Source organism: Tauraco erythrolophus, chromosome 2 (genome assembly GCF_009769465.1).
Source record: "Tauraco erythrolophus isolate bTauEry1 chromosome 2, bTauEry1.pri, whole genome shotgun sequence".
Lineage (NCBI taxonomy): Eukaryota > Metazoa > Chordata > Aves > Musophagiformes > Musophagidae > Tauraco > Tauraco erythrolophus.
Window position 1 is genome coordinate 108,529,724 of NC_141466.1, and position 21,699 is coordinate 108,551,422.

Sequence of the window (21,699 nt, forward strand, 5' to 3'; positions counted from 1 at the left end):
TGAGTCACATCTTCGGAGCAGAGCAGAAGGCTCAGCCACAGATTTAAAATAATTTAAAAGTGATAGCTGGTAAGTGCCTAAAATCACATGTGCTGCTTTACAGACCTCCACTGAGACATTTTCCTCTGAAGAAATTTGTCAATGAAACGTCCTTTGTTCTACTGTCAAATTCTGGCAAGCTACTTCCCAGTGTAGCCTGAGCCTTAATTGGGCTTTTGTTTCATTACCATCAAGACAATGACGCTCAAATGAAGAGCACAACATAGGCAAGTGAGTGAAAGCAATCAATTAAGATGACCCTGAAACTATCTTTTCACGGAAAGGAAGAGGCTACTTGTTACTGTGGTCACAGACTAAAAATGCAAAATATAAACCTATCACTTACTAAAATAATATGTAGCTTTCAAAAGTAAATAAATTCAGTGACAGCTAGTAACTAGAAAGAAAAATCATCATTATGAAGCAAACTCAAGATTGTATACCACAGTGCCACTGCTACAGCTTAGAAAAATGTAGGATTGAGTTAGTAGATTAACATGAATGCTGGTATCAAATTGGGGCAAACTCTCCCATTCTCTCTATCATGACTGTCATATTTAGAAAGAGCTTAGATGGTATGATAAAAGAACCAATGAACACTGAAAGAAATTGTCATGGGAAATTTTAGGTAACAATAGCATTCAACAAATCAAGAAACTATTTAGCATCCCAAAAAGTAAAATATGAAAAAAAAACCCAAACCTAAATATTATCCTGATAACTGCCAAATTCAGTATTACATTCGAAGGCAAAAGAACACAAAAGGAGCTAATGCATACTCTACAGTAATAATACAAGACTTGATGTGAAATCCACACAGAAACACCAATTGGCAAGGCAGCAGCTGCATTTGCAGAGCCAAAAAAGTCTAATCAGAGGGTAAAACCTCAAGACAAGCCTAAAGACCTTCACATTCAAGTGTTACTTCAATCTTTATTTACACTAAAAGTTGCAATCACACCAACGTTAGAGGCAAACACACAGCTGGCAAACAAATGACATCTATTAATGGAAACCAAAACTTAACCATAAGAGACATGCAGAAGGCTGAGCAGGGTAGGCAGCAATGGCAAAACATTTGCCCATGGTCTAAGGTGGAACTGTCCTGGAGCAGTTCTATCACACTGTTCTGAAAATTCAGCTCCGCTTTTTGCTTTAAAACCTCATGTCTAGATTTACCTTTTGCTTGGATAAGTAAATGAGCATATGTGAAAACCAGCATGTCAATTTTCAGTGCCCCATTTCCATGCTTAATGGTAAGAGAATATGCTCAAACTTACACATTTCAAGACTTACATATTTCAATATCTTTACCATAGATGAGTCAAACATGACCCTATGCATCTCAGATACTTTTTTTTCCAAACAGAGTTCACAGTTGAAAAGTCATCTATTAAACAACAGCCCTTTCCCCACAAGAGGCCAAGAAAAGTACTATAATGGTTACTTAGAGCAGGCAAACATCATCATTCATGCCACTTTTGTTGTCCAACCTGACATATCACACAGGTGAGTTTACCCCTCTTCCTGACACACAGATGTCTAACAAACCAAAACCAAGCAACCAAAATACACACACCATGATGCCATACACTAAGGGCCTCTTTTGACTCGTGCAAACTGGAGCTATCAGTCTCTGGCACAGTGAAGGACACCGCTCTTACAGCACATACAACAGTTCATTTCCTGGGGTACTTCACAGAGCGAGAATAAGAAGTGATACAGCTAAACAGGTTGTTCAGCTTTTTGTACAAATTTTTAAAGAGTATCAAGTGCAGACAGAAGTAGCATTATGCTTTCTTAGCCTGAATGTTATTAAAATAGCATCTACCATTAAAAAAAAAAAAAAAAACAAACAACTGAGAAAGTATCAGAGTTAGAATGCTATTTTAGACAAAGTAAAGTGGAGAGAAAAAAATTAATAATCTCAACAGGAAAAAAAAAAAAACAACACATAATTTAAGTGAAACTTTTATTACAGAAACATGATATCAGTACCTCCTGAAAGAGATTGTAAAAATAATGGAAAAAACCCTGGTGAGTCAGGAAGTTTAAACACAGCTAATGTAACGATGACTTTCCTAACACAGGAAACAAGCACACTACCAAAGAGATGACAAAACCAGAGATTATTTTAGGTGTTTTAGTTATTCCCAGATCTAGCCAAAAAGCGTGCTAAAGGAACTCAGGTTAAGCACATCAGTCTTACCACTACAGCTTTTTGTTTTAAAATACAAGCAGAGCAATTGACTTTGCAAGTAATAATCCTCCAGGTTTAATACAATAGAGCTTACTTTGCAACAAGCTGTCAAGAGTTACTGACCCCTTTCACACACTCACCTTTGGAAATGCAATTTCCTGTTACAAACTGATGTCCTGATCCTGCAAATCTCTATCCACGTGAACGCTCTGGCTTGGTAAGCAGGGCTGCGGGTCATGCTGGCGGCAGTGGGGCCAGTAAGCATATACCAGCAGCTTTGGGATGCAGTGCTCACCAACTGGACTTCCTGCTTGGAGCTTACAGTGCCAAGGTAAATAATCACGATACCGCATTGACAGATGTGTCAGAAGTAGGAGGTATTAACTAGATTTACTACAGTCTTGAATAACTGAGTTGTAATTTTCCGCTCTCCTAGCATGTAACAGTGATGTGTGTTGCAATGCCAGCATGTACCCAACTGCAACACTTAACCTTTCGTATCTTAGAATCCATGTGGACCGCACTGTCTTCTCTCGCGTAAGACTCTGAGCCCCTTTTGTCTAATTATGCTGCTCCATAACTATTTCCAGGAAGAGGTCTGAATTTAACCTAACCAAGTCTCAATTACCTATGCCTTATAGTCTACCTGGTCAGGGGACATAAGACACAGTTGTCATCATCGTGACCCTGGCAGGACAAGGATAGAGTAATCAGTGCTCAGTCTTACCAGACATGGTAATCCAGCATTCTTTTGTTTTGAATTTCCCCTGACCTTGCAGTTCGTCCTTGTAAAGTTCTCACTGTTCATGAGCTAACGCATGTACATTTAAACAAACTCAGTACACTAACTGCTTCCACATACTCGATAACATCATCTGCTTACACTTCCATTGGATCATCAGAACCACCATTCATTGCCATATTTCTTAAGAAGAGATGAAAGCATACAAATCACTGAAAATATAATACGAAAGATTTGACACAGTCTTTAAAGCCATATACAAATACTGCAATAAAAACCTGTAATTGATCCCAATATTTCAAAGTCTCCTAAACACAAAGGTACCTTTTCATTGTCTGACACATTTCTAACTCCTGAGAGATATAAACTGCAGAGGTAAAGCTTTCAGCCATGTCTAGACGTCACTTTTCCAACACAAAATGCGACAGCGGTTGTGGTGATAGGCAGCACATGACGAAATTGTACATAGCCTGTAATAAAGCACATCACATTTGGGAGACTACAGATTAATAGTTTCATCAATTGACAGAACTACTCTTAAGCCATATACCTTTGATATCTTAGAAACTTCACTTGCCTTTCCTATATTTCTCTACCATTATGGGGATAAGAGATACATTATGTCTTAGAAAAACCCAAACAAAACAAAATTACAAGGAAAAAAAAAAACAAAACAAAACACCAAAACCAAACATTTCAAGATCTCCTTAATCTTTTTTCCTAACAGGCGGAGGACTCGATGCCTGTTAGACTTGATAAAACACCCAACACTGACACCACCATCCAGAACGGATGCTGCAGTTTGGTGCACAGTCCCTTCCGCTGTAGTGAGCACTTGATACTCAGCACTACCAGTTTGTTAACACTGATCAAATTCTTTTAGGTTTGACCCCTGTACACAAAGAGCACTACACATGCCAGTAAAATAACTTCACTGAGACAGCAGCGGAGGAAATCTACACTTAAGTCATCGCACAAACAATTCCTGTCCACACTGGTTCTCCAGGAGATGAATTTAGCACCTTGCTTAAAGCACGTTGTGGAGAGCAGGTCTAATGATGTCTGAAGAAACTTGGTGTATGAAACCTGAGTATGAAACACCCAGCATAGATATTGTGAAACTAGCTTGGGCATCATCCCTCAAGACAGTCACAACCGGGGTGGAAGTATACATGGGTGAATGAATATATGGCCTGTCAAATGCCTCAGGATAAAGCAAATGAAGCGCACATCAAAGCACAGGTAAGAAGGTATGAAATAGTGCAAAGGAGATCACTTTGCTCATGAAGGCCACAAAACCCTGTACTGCCAAAACTATTTATTTCAAGATCTCTGGACTGGTTTTATACTACCATTTTATCAGATTCTTTGCTAAAAAGTGCCTATCAAATGCTCAAGCCAAAAAAAACCTCACAACTTTTTCCCAAGTTCAATAACCCAACTCATCTTCATCCTTAATAGAGCTGCAGAAAAATAACAATTACTGGAGCTAATATCACACGGTTTTAATTTAAAAAATATTTTATTATTTTGAACCGCTATGAAGAGAGAGACCTATCTGATTACAAAGCCAGAAACTTGTCCATTTTTCTGACAGAGACATAGACTCTTCACTGAATGCTCTAGTGGACGGTCTAGTGTTATTTTAACATGGACTCCACAACAGAGCTACTATTCCTGGGAGATTAATACAATAAATCATAGAACTTATTATCAGGAAGGTTTTCCTGATAAACAATCTAGATTCTGCCTTAATCTTATAAAATATTTTTATTTATTCTATTACCAAAGTCTTTTTCAACATGTAAGTTTAAAATATTATTTTATTTTCATCCCCATATTTTAACTTTTGTAAAAGGCACTTAACAAATTTAACACGTTCTGGTCTTCAAACTGCAGCCACAGCTCTCAGGCTGTGGCAAAAAGCCTTTTTAAGATAACTATGCACAAGTCCATTTTTTTCATCCTAAGAAAGTATCAGAATAATTGAGTATATTCTTGTCTGTCATTGTCATATCCTCCATTGCTCTGTTTGATTGCAACATACAACATGAAGAGACTGAGAAACTCATTTGCTCTGATTCCATCCCAAGTGAAAAATAAATTAAATTACATTATAAATCCACACTACTAAGGAGAACAGAGAAAGCAAAATTAAGCGGTAGTTAACAATGGACAGTGTTTTCTGAAGTTAGCTGAATGACCCATTCATTTAACAGATTTATTTGCATGGAACTTACTGTATTATTGCAAGCTCACAGTCCTGCCACTCACAACTATTTCAGAGTACCACTCTGAGGGGGGCGTGGAAAGTAAGTGCAAAATTTCACAGCTGTATGCAGAGAGTTAGTGGCACTTGTCAAGGACACTGAAGACATAAAGCTAACAGGAAAGTCAAGCTACATGTCAACAAATTTCTATTGTGACGCAAGCTAAAAATACAAAAGTAGGAAAGCAACCTTAGGTAACATCGACAGAAGCTGACATTACTGACTATTAGAATAAAATGACTAATTGTCTCCCATGTGTACCCATCCATTGTCAGATGTTTTGACAGATTAATTAGCGCATGGGTGACAATCTTCATACCTAAGTCAGGTTCTAGGAAAACTGTAAGAATGTATCAGTCTCTCTGGATAAACCCATTTGTACATCAGAAGAAACAACTGGGCCCTCATCAGGCAAGGTTTAACGTTTGTTAAAGTGCATCCTGCCCACATTAATCATTTACCCTTTCAGCAGTGAAGAGTTACATGCAAACGTATACTACAAAAAAGCTGAGAACTGTTCTGTGAGCAATTTTTTTAGGCTACTACACCAGCACCAGAGAACAAGAAGAGCTAGAGCAAAACTGAAGTCTCAAAAGTAGAGAAGATCTCCTAATCCAAGCTGCTGTATTCTCCTTGAATCCGCCTCCCTCCATTCCAGCCCCGGGGAAACGCTCGTCACTTCATACAGGTCCTGAGATGGAATCAGCAACTCCCTTCCGAAACAACTGTCTTTTAATTACTGAACTGTAAATTTGCAGGAAATGTGCCTTCCTAAATTTGCATATTTAAATGCATGTGTTTATGACAATTTACCAATTAAATACAGAAACCAGAAAAACTTCTGAGAAATGAACCAGCCATAGAGGAGGGCAGGCTAGGACCAAAGAAACCAAAATCCTCAGATAACATGCCAGCTCTCCCCAACACACCATTTGCTTATTGCACCAAACCATTTCTTCTCCTCTTTTTTAGATTGTAATTCAAGACACGTATTACGCCTTTTGCTATTTGTAAAGCTCCCAGCATGTCCTGCAACACAGAAAGGAATTAAAAAACATTCATTATTAAATGAAATCTAACTCTCCATATGCAGCATTCTATTTATTTAAACACTTTTCTCTACATAACATTAAGTAGTATGAAACATTAAAGCGTGTACCAAAAGCCCTAAAACACATAACAAGCAAAAATGACCTTCATTTTTAAATGGCAGGTTTTATTTCCAGCTTTCAGAAAGGAAGTTGTTAAAAAAAAAAGGAACTGAAATTACTAGCAACGAACAAACGAACATACTTAGTATTTAGATGCTAAATACTAACCTGCCTCAATAATGCTCTCCTGCAATATTTTAATTCTGTTTCATTAAGAAGATTTCCAACTATACACAAATGCATTTTGGAGCACCAAGCTACCAAGAGGAACATGGGCACATGGAAGGAAACTTGCAAGAAAACCCCGTATTGCCCTTCTCTGTTATCAGAAGGAACAACAAAGCGGGAAGCAGCAGCATTTGAGTATCAATACTGTGATTTAGCTTCCTCTGCTATCACAGATTTCCACAACACAGTCTTGGCAAAGGTGCAAGGAATCACAGGACCTTTACTCGGATATGTCTACGTGAGCTGTTTTATTCACAAGCAGAAGCTTGCCCTGTCCACCCCATGTTCTGAACCTACCAAAGCTTTGAAATCTCTGTCAATATTTCTGCCTACCAGCAAAAGACTGCATCAGCCATCCTCTTAAGTTAGCAACTGACTTCTTTATCTGGTAAGCTGACCAAAGCATTTTCATAAACAGACTGAACTTCACAACATTATGAAGAATGTAAATAGACACCAGTCCTACTCAGTAGCTCTTACAGTATGCCAACCAAGAAAAGAAAAAAAAAAATTCAGATGCCTGTTTTCCAGGACCTTTGAAATAAATTTAAATTGAAAATTGAAATCGAAAAAAAATTCCCACCACTCTCAAACCTCATGAGGGTTCTTCCTCCTGAGGCAGATCTGTTCACACTGAGCACTTCAGAAAGCTCTTAAGGGAGGAGACAGATTTTTCTCATAAATCTCTCTTTTCTATATTTGGGGTAGGACTTTCAAGGCCTGCTCCCACTGAAGGCATCAGAACTCCACCTCAGCACAAGGTGAATTAGGCCACTGGATATATTGCTTTTTCCTCTCCTCCTCCTCTGTCCTGGTAAACAAGTTTTGTGTAGAAATTCCTTTACACATCGTCTCGCTTTTAAAGCACGTGCAATAAGCACTGCATATCCCATACTCAGAAAATGCAGGGTTCCCACTACCAACAGGATACAGTTTTGCATTGAAAGAACAAATGAAAGCACTGAGGGAAGGAGTCAAAATGAAAACGGCATGTAGCGGTAGACATCAAAAATGGGATCTGGCTTCTATTAGTTGAATCTCTGATTGGCAAAGTCCCCTGATTTTGCCCAGGCTTGTCCAAAAACCTTGCTCAATTATCATCATCAATAAAAAGCTAAAGGCATTTTATCTACGAGGTAGTGAATGCCTCTTCTCAAAAGAAGGAGTTCCATGATAAGAGCTAATCTAAAAAACTTGAGGAATGCAAACTATTTTCTCAGTTGTAAAAGCAAGAGAGAATTGCACAAACACAAGTTAAAACAACTACGGGTAACCTCGCGCTTCTCCTACACAGCCAACTTCTCCTGGGCTAAGGCCCTACCTGGTGTCCTTCGGGTAGCTATGCTTTGAATCGAGCCCAACGTTCCAAGGATGGAGCCCCAAAAGAGGACATCACTTTTACGCATCTTCACAAATTAGGACCTTCCCATCAGCCTTATTTTCTGAGTTTCGAAAAGCAGCACAAGGCTACCTTCAAAACATCTTCAGCCTTTTCAACAGGGCAGCTGGAAAATCAGTCCACATTTTATTATATAGATGTCTGCCAGGCAGCCTGTAAGACAGCTCATGCTCGTTACTCAAACCACCTTAAAGTTGCAAAAGACTTTACTTTTTATGCTTTGGGTTACAGTATAGTTTTCCAAAACTTCTATAGACAAAGCTTAACTGTCTTATACCCTGCATACACTAAGCTGTTAACATGACGTGTTGATTATTACATCAGTCACGGTGCCCAATGCCAAATCAATTTTTTTCCCCATGTTCTCTTCTGCAACAGATTAACATTTACAGCCTATAGATGTGCAAGAATTCCATGGTGTCGGTACACTATTGCTTTGACGATATTTTCTTTGAAAGACCCTCTAAGTTACAGAAGATCCAGCTGCCTCCAGAAACTGGTCCATCTATTTGCCACAGTCAGACACACAACTATCATTCTGTTACAGAATTCAAAAATATTTGTTAACTACATGAATTACAAAATATTCCTTGTCCATTAAAACACATACTAGAATTTAATCATCAATCATCATAACCAATCTGATAAGTAATAGATACCAATGCTAACTGCCTTTTAAATAAAGCCTAAGCATCATTTCTGTTCTTCTATAAGCCAGCCCAGGCTGCAGCAGACCATTCCTCAATAGATTAGAACACCAAACTTCATTGTGTTAAAGCGTTAAAGTTCCAGTTATATGTTTTATGAATCCTGAACATACATAAAAAAGAAATCTTTCCATTCCACCTGCATTAATATTTAATTAAAGCCATCATCATTCACAGTACAATACAGAAATTATATTGCGCTAGAGGGTCAAATCATCATCCCGATATCCTGTTTCTAACAGCAGCTTACCCTATGTTCTCCAGAGGAAAACATATAAAATATCACAGCAGACACTAATAGCATGATCTGTCCTAAGGTAAATTTCTTAAGCCCCATCAGATACTGTTGATTTATGCCCTAGAGCAACACAGCTAACATCCTTTTGGCTGTAGCTGTGACCGTTCTTCCTGTCCCTAGGAACAGTTCACTTTTCTTTTTCATCCTACCAGGCTTTGGGATTATATGTTCTCCTTTGGCAGGAAGTATTACAATTACTTGTGTTTTTTAAGATATGGTGATTTAGAGGTATTGTTTATGTTGTCTTTCAGACTACTCCCTATAACTAGTCATTCTATCAAAGGGTAACGGAATTATTAATAGCAAAACATTATTTTGCACATACATATCCTACCTCCTCTAATTGACCTCCTTGAAACAAAGCTACACTAATATTTTCAGTTCAACTTCATACAAATATTTTCCAATCTCTCTTCTTTGATAGGAGAACACAAATTGATTATTCCACATGAATACGAGCACCAGTTTAATAACATCCTTTGTGTTATTAACACAGTATTGTACAACTGTGGCTTTTTTTTTCTGCCCGATGCTAAGCATTAAGGAGGTGCACCAGTTCAAAGAAAACATTGTTGAAATCCTTCTCCCCACCTTAAAAATATAGTTAATTTACAATCCAGTAACATGAATGAGTAATTTGATTATTCCCTCTAACATGCATATTCTTGAATTTATCAACATCATCTGCTATGCTTCCCTTTTACCCAGCTTTCTTGGATTCCCTCTACAATTTCTCAGTCTTCTTCAGTCTTGCCTAATCCAAATACTTTTGCATCATTAGCAAGTTTTGGCACACCATCATTCATCTAGTTTATTAGATCACCGACATACATGTTCACCACCCTCTTTTCAGAGTTGTTTCTACATCATATGGTAATTTAAGGTTTACATCGTTACTGACAAAAAAAAAAAAATATTCTTAGCAATAAGAAGAAGTACGCTCCTCCTTGAGAATTCAAAAGGAGAGTCGCAGTTTCCAAAAGACTTGCTTGGTGTCTGAACTCTTAAGAGTAGAATACGAGACTGTCACAACAGCTACAGGACATCAGAGAGGGGCTGTGGGTCCGCGTTCTCTCCTTCCCAGGAGATCATCCACCCAACATGTGACATACCTGTCTCCCTCCGGAAAAACCTTTTGTTTAGAAAACCTTCTTAATGTTAGTTAAATTTATGCTTAATTAGTGCTAGTTCATAGTCCCTTAGGAATTTTCAGAAGTTGCTCATACATAGTTGACTGTAATACATACAATTGCTTATTAGGGCAGCATGACAGGGGGGAAAATACATTTTAAAATAAAATATGCAGGTTCCTTTTACATGTTTTGTGCTGCATCATAGTCTTGTGTCCTTAATTCTACATGTCACTTTTAGCGCTGATTTGCTGACCTTGAGAAGCACTTTAAAGAGCAATCTTGAAGCCCTCTTTACTCTCCTTCGCATCTACAGCCAAACCAACATTGTTCAGAAAGCAAGGCATTGCATTTGCACAGTTACATTACCTTTATTTGACCACAGTCTTATCTTGCCAATTCACTAAAGCTAAGCCACATTCCATTATATTATACATGGACACTGAAAGTGGAAGACAATGAAATTAAAATGCTCCTCATCCTTCAAACCTTCACATGAAGCCATCCTTGAATTCAATAAGTTTGCTTTAAAAATCTATTCCGTTATACATTAACAAGTAAAACACAACAACAGATTTAGCTAATGAAAATTTCTCACTAATTCAAAAGAAAAATAGCTCGAACTGAGCTGTCATAAAGGAATCAGTAAAACCAATACTGAGATTTCTTGCCTACCAAAGCATCAACTGTGAATAAACAGAGTAAAATTACCTAAAGGTTTATTTAAACAGAAGAGGTGCAAACAGAAGAAAAAGATAGTGTGTACGTGTTTAACAAGGAAAGTTAAATCTGATTTTCATCAAAAAAATGATCATGTCAAAACCAATTTTGATTCCTCGTATATTTAAGATAAGTTATATATTGTTACATCTTTCAGCTTAAAAATTTCCAGGAAACACCAATTTTGTGTTCTGGTTGCTTATTACCACAAAACTATCCAGACGTTTCAATCATAAGCTCCATTTTGTCAGGTAGCTCTACAGTGAAAGAAAAAAATAAACTATCCCCAAAAACTGGATAGTCAAGTCAAATGCTATCAAGAGATAGGAAAAAATAAAATAACTATCCAAATAATGCACACAACCCAAAAATAAAGATGAAGCGTTACTGCCTCAAAATTGCACTATTTCACAAAAGAGATGAAGATCAAGTCAACAAAACCCCCATAATCTGATAAAGCACCCAAATGTCGTCAACTTTTGGACACTTGGACATCTGACTCACTGATCCTTTCACACTCCAGAGTTCTCCTCACTCACTTCTACAGCCCAGAGGAAAGGGGAAGTCATGGACTGCAGTTCCTGCTCCCAGGGCTATTTCTACATCTGTGAGGAACCTTATTCCTTCAGAGAGTGTGAGATGTCCCCTCACAGATCACCTCTTCAGCTTCAAGTGCACAGCAAACCAGAAGGCCTTAAGCAGAAGACAGGACCCACAAGACAGGCTACACTCGCTCTGGACACAGACTGGATCCAGCACAACCAGAGGAAGCTACGAGTTTTGAGGTCTCCTGCACTGGGTGCAGGAGGATGAGGGTTAGATGGTGGAACCAAAATCATACTTTTACCATGATCTTGGACTTCAGCTCGGGTCTACCTCAGTTCCTTTAGGATCTAGTTTTTAATTTTTATTTTTTAATATGCATTTTTAAAACAATCTAAAAGGAGGAGGCAGCAGTTTTCACAGTCTCTAAATAGAGAACCAGTAGATTTAAAAAAATGGAACTAGACCTTTTCACATAAAATTTCAGAGAATCTTGTGCACAGGCATACTCCTCACAGGAGGAGCATCTACAGGGTAATGGTTTGTTTTCAAAGTTCAGGAGCTGTTCCAGTAGAACCGCACAAAGTATAATAGGCCAAGGCGTGCTGCACTTCATGCTGGACTTGGACATAAAAAAAGACTTTTATGGCATCTGCTCAGCATAAAAATTAAGCCTTTATTGAAATCTTCTTGTAATTGAGCTGGATACACATGTACAAATATAGTGCATACCAAGTATTACAGCCTGGCTCCTGCAAAGACTTGTATACATGTTTACTATTATGTATATAAAAGAAATTGCGTGGTTTCTAAAGCACTATTCCTGAACGTGAATTTAAGCACATGGATGGGTCTTTACAGGACTAGGACCCATATGCTACTGAGCGGCGCTACCTGCTGAAAACTTTCTACCTCTTGTATACCCCCTCAGCCGACTAACCCTTGGAACAGAGAAGGACTTGCTTCCAGCTGAGGGGCTGGAGTTCCAGTACGCCTTTCGCACTGCATATATCTACGCTAAACTTAAATCCGGATTAAAACGAGCTACTTCAGTAACATTTCACCAAACACAGCCTCGCTGGATATGATGAGAAACAGAACGAAGAGCAGCCCCTTTGGCTGTAGTGGTACCAAACAAACATAGAAAAAGGAAACCATAGAGTTACCATTAGTACGTAGACAACTCTTTTTTTTATATATATATATTAAATACTGTCTCCAAGACTGGAGGAGCCACTGATGGTCAAGACAATTTGCTAAGTGCTCAAAAGCAGATGTATTTCATAGAAAGACATTTTTATACCTAAGTTGTGATAACTGACTCACAGGCTTCTGCTGGACAAGAATAACCAGGAGAAGATTCAGTCATTAGTATTAACATTGGTGCTAGTTAACCCTCATGAACAACATGGCACCAAAGCTACTTCTGCCACTATTACAGAAACATTTAAAAGACAATTTAAAATTGTAATTAGAACGTACATACAAAAGCTCAATCTGCTCAGTACAGAGATCAGTCCTGCAGTCCTCACGCTGGCCCTGATCTGCACCACTAACTCCTCTGAGGTTGCATCGAGTCAGTTGCACTCTCAACCTTCTCGCACTCAAATGAGATGGCAGAACTGATGGCCACAAGCTCTGCCACAGATTTTGGGGACTGCCTTTTAGCTGATAGGCTGTCCTTCACACTGCTAGGTTGCAAAGCTCCCAACTTTTGTATCATGACCCACTATATAGTGCCCTCTGCCTGTAAGCAGCTCTGGCACAGCCTCCTAAGGAAACCAAGAAAAAGCTCAAGAAACTACTGCCAAAAACAGAACAGGGCCTAAAGCTTATTTGCATTACTATAATATCAACAATACGCTTTATTTTACACCATGTAACAAGTACTAAATGTCAGCTACAGACCCCCCCAGAGGGCAAAAGCGTATTTTGTCACTTCTTTGTGATGGGACATTCTCCGCTGGATAACAAGAGAGCGGTCCCTGCTGGGACTGCCTCCCCTCTCCCCAAAAAGACCTGACTACTTTCTCTCATAATATGGAGGTTGGCAGGTGGTGACTTGTGATTTGGGGGGGAGCCATTTTATATGTATATTTTCCCAAACTCTAAAGAACTTTAGCATATAGCAGTGCTTTCAAAATAACCAAACCTAGCAGTGATTATCTGCATAAAGTTTAAAGAAAAAAGAACTGGCTTTTGGTAAAAGTATTTCTTCCTGCTATAGTTTCAGGATAGATGCCAAAAATCCCAGAAAACTTTTTGGACAACAACATATTGAATCTGAGCCTTTACCAGCCACTGTTTGTTCCCACCTTGTTAAAATTACAAGCAGCCAAAGAGATGCTTCTAATGGAAACATATGATTATTTTATGCAAATCAGAGATAAAACATTCTCGATAGGAAAGCTCCGGCACACATTATATCCACATACCACACATAAATTGTGTAACGCTTGTCCCAAACACACTCTAATAAAGAAAGCTGGTTCGAGATCTTAAAGATTCATTGACTTTGCCACATCAGAAACGAGAGCAGATGTCACCCTTCCCAGCCTCGCTGCGCTCTTTTCTGCAGAACTCGGCGTTCCGCATCTGCTGAAGACGAACGGCCGGTTCAGGCTTGACTGTAACTAACAAAGAACAAGGTGAGCCCCTGGGCGGGGGGGAAAAGCCAAACACAGGCACGCCGCAGTGTAAATACGAGCAGCCCAGCGGAGAGCCCTGCCCGTCCCTAGCTATTTACAAACACCTCTCGATTCTGCAAATGCCGCGTTATCTGGCTGGCTGGCAGATTAAATTCACCGGCTGGCCGGACTGTCCGAGGCTTGTTTATCGCAGGTCACCGGCTGGCATTTGTAACCCAACCTTAGCTATTTTCGTAATTTACAAACAGCGGCGTACAACACGCTGCCGAGCTGTAATTGTACGTTGCAGAGCACAACGAGCCTCACGCAAACATCGCCTCCCGCACACGCAGGCTAAAAGGCACAACTCAGTCGTTTCAAAGTCAGCGCGGGTGCCCGAGAGGCGCGGGGACGCGCCCGAGCCCAAACTCGAGCAAACTCGGCGGCGGCAGCAGCAGCAGCAGCGGCGGCTCCTTACCTGCTCGGCGGCCGCCCGGGCAGCGCGGCGGCTCCGGCTTTGTGCGCTCCCGGGGGAGGCGGCTGTCCCGGCGCGGAAGGCGGAGGCTGCCGGCGAGACCCGAAGCGGGCGGGGAGCGCGGCGGGCCGCTCCCCGGGGGCGGTAGGGAGGGAGGGAGACCCGCTCCCGCCGCCCCGGCCCGGCCACCGCGGGGAACTTCGGCGGGGCGGCGCGGGGCGTCCTGAGCTCCTGCTGCCGCCCGCGGGGTGCGGGAAGGAGGGACGCAGGGCAGGAAGGAGGGGACTGGTGTCCCGCGGGGGCGAGCGGGGCCGGCAGGCGGGCGGGCAGGCGAGCGAGCCGGAGGCGGCGGGGCCGGGGCCGGGCTGGGGCCGGGGCGGCGCGGGGAGTCACGGCCCAGGAATGCCAAGAATGTGGGGCGGCCGCTGCGGCCGCGGGGCCCGGAGACGTCGGGGACGCGACTTGGGATTTCTTTTCTCTCTTTTTTTTTTTTTAAAAAAAAACCCCAAACTATTCTCCCCCTCCAAGGAAGGAGGAGGGCTGAAACCCACCCCGCGGAGGAGGGAAAAGGAGGGAGGAAGAGGAGGGCATACGCTCCTGCCAATCCGAGCGGGTGCCGGCAGCGGCTCTCCCGAGGAGGGCACAGCTGCCAGGCGCGGGACGCCTTTCCTTTCCCTCCCGCCCCGTCTCGTCCCTTCCCTTCCCGCCTCCCCGCCGGGAGAAACCGGCCCTTCACCGCCCCTCCCGCTGCGCGTGCCGGCGCGGGGCCCGGGCCGGCCGCGACCCGCCGCTGGGCTCCGCGCACGTGTCGGCCGGGCCCGCGGCGGCGGGGGGGGCCGCGCTGCCGGCAGGGGGGCGGGGCGGCGCGGCAGCCCGGGGCGGGGGGAGCGCCCCTGGAAGAACGCGGCGTGGGAAGGAGCGAGCGGAGCTCAGGCGGGTTTTGCACGCGTGGGCCTTGAAGCTGCTGCGCTCCCCTGCCAGCCCTCCCGAGCGCAGGCGGGGTGCCACCCTGCTGCCCTCTCCGGCCCTTCCCGAACCCGCTTCGCATCTCCCTCAGTCTTGCATTACAGCATCGTTTCCTATCTTCACTCCTGCTTTTCCCATTTTAGCCCTTGTGGTCCCCCGCTCGCTGCGTGACGCTCGCTGCCAGAAGGCTGGTTATCCCTGCTCCTCCAGCTGCGAGCGGACGGGCTGCTGCCCGAGATGAGCTGGAGAAACACCCCGGCGTGCTGCCATCATGCATGTACCTCACTGCAAAGCAAGCAGGAGGGAAAATGAAGTTGTTTTGGAATGTGGCAGTTGGTAAATACACGAAATGCCCAGGACACCTGGTGCTTGGCTGGTGTAGGAAAGCCCTTCTGATGTCTGCTCAGAGAAAGAGAAGGGGCCAAGATCACACCGTGCTGTAGGAAGCCAGGAGTACCATCAGGAAGGCTGGGGCCACACAGAGGTGTTGAATGGATCACACCAGACCAAGCAGGCTTAAGAATGGTGTATTAGAAACGATGGGTAGATGCTCTTGCCTGTCACAGCTAGTGGCCGATTTGCAAAAATATTTTTGCTTTAGACTACATTTATTTATTTAAAATTATCCACGTTCTCAAAAAGCCTAGCAAAGTACTTCTGGTACCAGCAGGCATCTGCAGAAATGTCAAAGGGAAATATCCCTCTAAAACTGTGACACCAGAACTGAAGGACTCTTACTAACGGGTAGTTATGAAAAATAAATGAGAATTAATACTATTTTTGAGTTGCTGTGCTTTTCTGCTACTTGTACACCTTACTGAAGGTGTGAGCAGATACGCTGGAGTCAGGATTACTCAGATTAATAATGGTAAGAGGATCAGGAGCTGAGAGAGGGAGAAATAGCACAGATTCTTGATTTTGATAGATAAGTAATTGTATTTAAATACTGTATGTGGAATCACAGGGCTATGCCTTACCTCTGGCATAATAATATTGTAATTACATTTTGCAAGGAAAGTCCTTTTCATCTGAGACTCTCAAACATTTTACAAACACCACACCTTAATGAAGTAAATAATTATCCCCATTTTTACATACGGCTACACTGAGGCTCTAAGAAGTGACACCATTTAAGATTTTAACTCAAATTAGACCTGACCACGTGTAGATGCAGAGCTTTGAGTAACAATCTGGAAGAAACATCAGGTGTCAGAAGGAGATGGTAAGATGGATCATAGAGCTGCTGTGCTCTGGATTTATACAGTTCAGCTTTATGCTGGAAAGCGGCTTTCCGTTTTCTGAGTGGAAAGCTGCATGAGAGGGTAACATGCCTCAAAACTTTAACTTGTGTTGTTCCTGTCAGGTTCTCCCCATGCTGGGGCAGGTGCAAGGATGTTGGTTTTAAGACAATAAATACTGACTTTTGCATCTGTGCCTCAAGGTGGTGTTCTGGCTACCTTAAGTCTTTTTAGTTGGTCTGTTGCTGGTCACTTTCACTTTCATAGGTTTCTCTGCATTTGAAGGAAACTTATTTAATGACTGTAACTGCAAATGAAATAATGTTGCAAGAAGCATAAATGTGCTGAGGGGAAGTTGTATGTATTGGCTACCTGCAGCGTGGGGTCCCCTATAAGAAATAAAACCAGCTAGAATAAATAAAATCAGACTACTTATTAGCAAGAGCTTTTACTAAAATGTCAGCTCAACAAACTGCAAAATGAAATGTCGTTCAAACCTACCAACCACGAGAAGCTCCTGAAACTGGACATGTTGAAGACCATTGCTTTTTCATGAGATGACTTAATGCAATGATTAATGTCTGTATTAGACTCTCAGAAATTGTAGCAGTAGGTGCTTTGGAAATACCAAGCTTCCCAAAGTTTATAGCCAGGTACTGCAAAGAGTCTTCCATAAGGAAATCTGTTGTTTTGGTGCTACTACCATTTTCTAGGACCATTGCAACCTGGAATCTTTACGTACATATTTGTTCCCCAAAAGCTGCCAGGAGTATATGACCCTGGGGTTAAAAACAGTTTCTACCTGCTACCTGGGGAGTGGTTTCATAAAATACTAAAACTAGATTAGATGTTCCTCGAGCTGTTTCAAAAATGTGATGTTAAAATGACACAAATCACTGAGTTGGTTCTAAACCCCTGTGCTGGTTCAAATTTGTCCAGAAAACTTTGATGGTTAATCTTCTGTCAATCATATGTAGGCTGCATTATGTATTATCTTCATACGTTGCTAGGGAATGATGTTACAGCAATTATTATTTTTTTTCTGAAAAAGTGACAACTCTATATTAGAGACTTTATTGACTTGCTTTAATTATTTATGGAATTTACCTCCAAAATATTCCATCTGCTCTGGTATAGATTAATTTTTATACTGGTTCCTTCTACAGTTTCATCAAGATTATTATTTCAAGATGCTCTACAAAATAGTAGAGTAGATGGGAAATAAGTTACTGACGTAGAACTGTACCTCAGTTACCTTAGCTACCAGTCTTTGGTCTGGTCTCGGGCATGTGGCAGCACATCCCTGTGTCTTAGTTTTCTTCTCTGAAAATTGAGATAATGATAACGATCTTAAGAAGGTGCTTTTTGATTTGCAGATGAAAGCACTGTATAGGAGAGAGATATTATTAATTTTTTTTCCAAATCGTGGAATTGACAGGCCTGAATGTTGTCTCAAAACCCTTGTGAAAATAAAAGCCCAACACCACTCAGCTTGACCAAGCGGTTAACTATCAGCAGAGGAAAACTGATTTTATCTGGGTCAAAATACAGTAGACATTTATAATGTCAGTGTTATCTGAAGCTATGTGCGATGAATTTTGAAGTGTCTTAGCACCTTGCTATCGAAGCCAGTATTAAAAATATTTTGAATGTGTTTTAGCTGAGGCTAAAGTAATTCTAGAGTCTTGTTATAACATGGAAAAATCTCTGTCCTTGTTGGTTGGTGAAACCGTGTCATAACCTGTTTCATATAAAACTGTCTTTAAACTGTGCTTAAGCAACAGCTGGTGGTTTCTTCTGTGAACAGTAGACGACGTTTAATTAGCCTTACAGTCATCTACATTACAATCAAATCAAAGAATGCAGTTGCAACACATTCCCGATTTGTATTGTAAATGTGACCCTAACTGTGTTCCTAAAATCTCTGTCATGTGCTACAGCCAGCTACACTGACCTGATTGTAAGCAGAAACTTAGTGCACTAGCAGAAATTCCCATTCCTAGAATCATATTCGTTCTTTATAAATTGATACTTTGAAAGTTTGAAGCTTACCACAAGCAAAAAAAAAAGGTTTACTTCTCTAGTATTCTGTGCTCTCATTAATTATTCCATTTAATAGTGCTTCTCAAAGTCATCTCTTAGAAAAGGAATTTGGATTACACAATCTTGGAAAACAAACCTGTTGCCACCAAGCATGAGCTAACATGTTAGAGTACTCTACGGCTTATCACAAGTAAGCCAGCACCCAGTTTTGTAGACCAGAAAAAGCCTTGGTTGATTATCTGTGCAAATAAACTATGCCGTGTTGAATATTCCAGTTTGCTTAGAGTTGTATTCTGCCTGAGGACTTACTTAATGCCTGTGCCTCTTTTCAGCTCTTCAGTAAGAATTGTAAAACGAAAAACCTTTTAGCATTTGTGAGTAAAGTAGTGGCTGTAAATACACTTGATGGGATTTAGACCAGCAATATACTTGATTCCGTGGCTCTAAGTACTTCGAATGGGATTTAGACGAGGAATATACCCTTCTATGCAACTCTTGCTGCTGTCCAAGCTAGAAGAGTCTAAGGACAGAATTAATAACTTTTTTCCAGTTTGTATGGATTAACAATTTGGAGACTATTAAATGTATCATTTAGCACTGTCGTTCACATTTCTGAAAACAGTGGTCTCCTGAGCAAAAAACAAAAGTTACTAGCTTTTAACAGAAGTTAATTTAGCTCATTTAGCAGCACACCTAGAAGTCGGCATTCACCACTGATTTGCAGATATTTTAGCGGCTGCTCACTTCCGATAATCACAATCTTTACGCGTCTCAGCATGGATTTAGGTGTCTGACTGTGGGCACCCAGTTGAAAATAACTTGGTTGCCACTTAGAGATAAAGGGTTTTTTTAGAAAGCATGTCATAATCTAAAATGTGGTTTGGGGCCTGTCACAAACTTGTGTAACTTGAATTGAGCCGTTAATGTTTGCTTATCTTTGTGAAATGAGTGTAAGACCATGCTCGGATATGAGAGTACTGTGAAACTGTGAATTTTAAGACTTTCTGAAATTAACAATGAAGGGCACTGCAAAAGAATAAAACCTCAGCTTTTTGAAGTCTGCGTATTGTTTGTAATAGAGCCCTGATTCTCATTCTCACTCATTGGAAGAAGTGAGGAGATCAAGTGATAACCAAAATCATTAAGATGTAGAATGTAGTTTTTTTCTTGCATATTTACTTGTTGTCTTTCTATATTTACTTATTGAATCATTCCAGTTCATTGTTCATAAACTATGGCTGTTTGAGATGGGTTTCCCACTGCAATTAGTTGGGTGACTGAAAACTCACTCTAGAACTTGCCTGTAAAAATGGCAGAAGTAATGTTGACGTGGTTACGATGTGTGTAAGATAAGGAAGCATACTTTTGTCTTATCTATTCAACCTTTTCACAGAAAAACACTGGAAGATTTTAGATACAGGAGTAAGATAGGTAGAGGCTAATAAGTAATTTGATTAGTTTGTCATGAATGGTGTAGGTGATGTATTTAATTATTTCACTGAGTGATAAAAGATTTGACCAGTAGGTGTATACAGTAAGAAGCGAGTATAGATTCTCAGATAATGCCTACATCAAAGTGTTACATATATACAGGCCGTAACAAAAGAGAAACAAAGTATGAGCTCAAGGCTTTAATTTAGGTAGCTCATAGGAATGGGGTGTTCAAACGGAGATAGGCATAGCCACAGCAGCCATGATAAGTTGTCAAAAACGTAGAATAGAGAGGTCACCAAAGAAGGAAAACTTAGACTTTTGAAGGCAATCATGCATATGATGGCCACATACCACTGTGAGAGTTGGCCTTTGAGGAAAAGAGAAATTAAAAAGAAAGAGTTAAAGGTGATTGAGGGAGGAAGTTACTGAAGGTAAACCAAAGGAAAAAAAAGAGATCTAGAGAGTCCTTACAAGAGAAAGAGGTAACGTAATTCACCAGTGGGCATTTCCTACATGTCCCATTTAAAAAAAGCTGGTAGTAAAGATGGAAAGAGGCAGAGATGGCCATGAACGGTATATGTCTTTTAGTTTATATGTCGTGCACTTATTTCTTAACCACTTTTCTCTCTCACTTGAAAAGAATGACAGAGTAGATGTACCTGCGTACAGTTAGGAATACGATCTTAACAAAATGGGGGCCAAAGGAGATACAAGCTACGGACCTGAGAAAGTCAGGGAGGTGTGGGCCGTGAAGGAAATATGTTCCCATCTTACCAAACGCTCCTGAAACCTGATTACTCTTCACCTCTAAGATACAGCAGTATTTGATAGTATCATGAATTTATTTGTTGGTGTCAATATCTGTAGTGTGAAATATTTGCTTGGTACTGCCATTTCTAGCTGGCAGCAGAACTATAAAAAGAGAGAATTTACCATTAAGAAGAAAAAGAGTTCCAATCTTATTTACAGCTCAGTAACTGGTAATTTGCAGCCCTAGACAATATGGACTTCATGTGTCATGTCATAATGTAATTGCTGTAATTATTTATCATTTTCTTCACTGCGCATTAGTTCTTTAAGCGTTATGCTAATATCTGTGTTCACAGTGTTTAAAAATAATGTTTTTAGAACAGGAAGAAAAGACATAAATACCTTTTCACTACTGTAACCATTGCTAATAGCTGCAAACCATTCACAGTTCTTCAGATCAAGACAGTATGTGTGCACTTAAATAACAAACATTTTTTCTACGTTTGCTTTCTTCCTCCGCCCTTCCAATATATTAACAAGTGTTAAATAACTAACAACTCCTTCTTATTTTCAATTCTTTATATTGTTAAATAATTTTACTATTCCTTGTGGCAATGAGTCTATCAGTGTAACTGATCAGCAGCTTCAAATTCAGAGGTTAACACTTCTGCAGATGTTCGTAGACTATTAAAAATCACAGTGACGCTACACTGCATGCAAAGGTCAGAGAATATTTTCC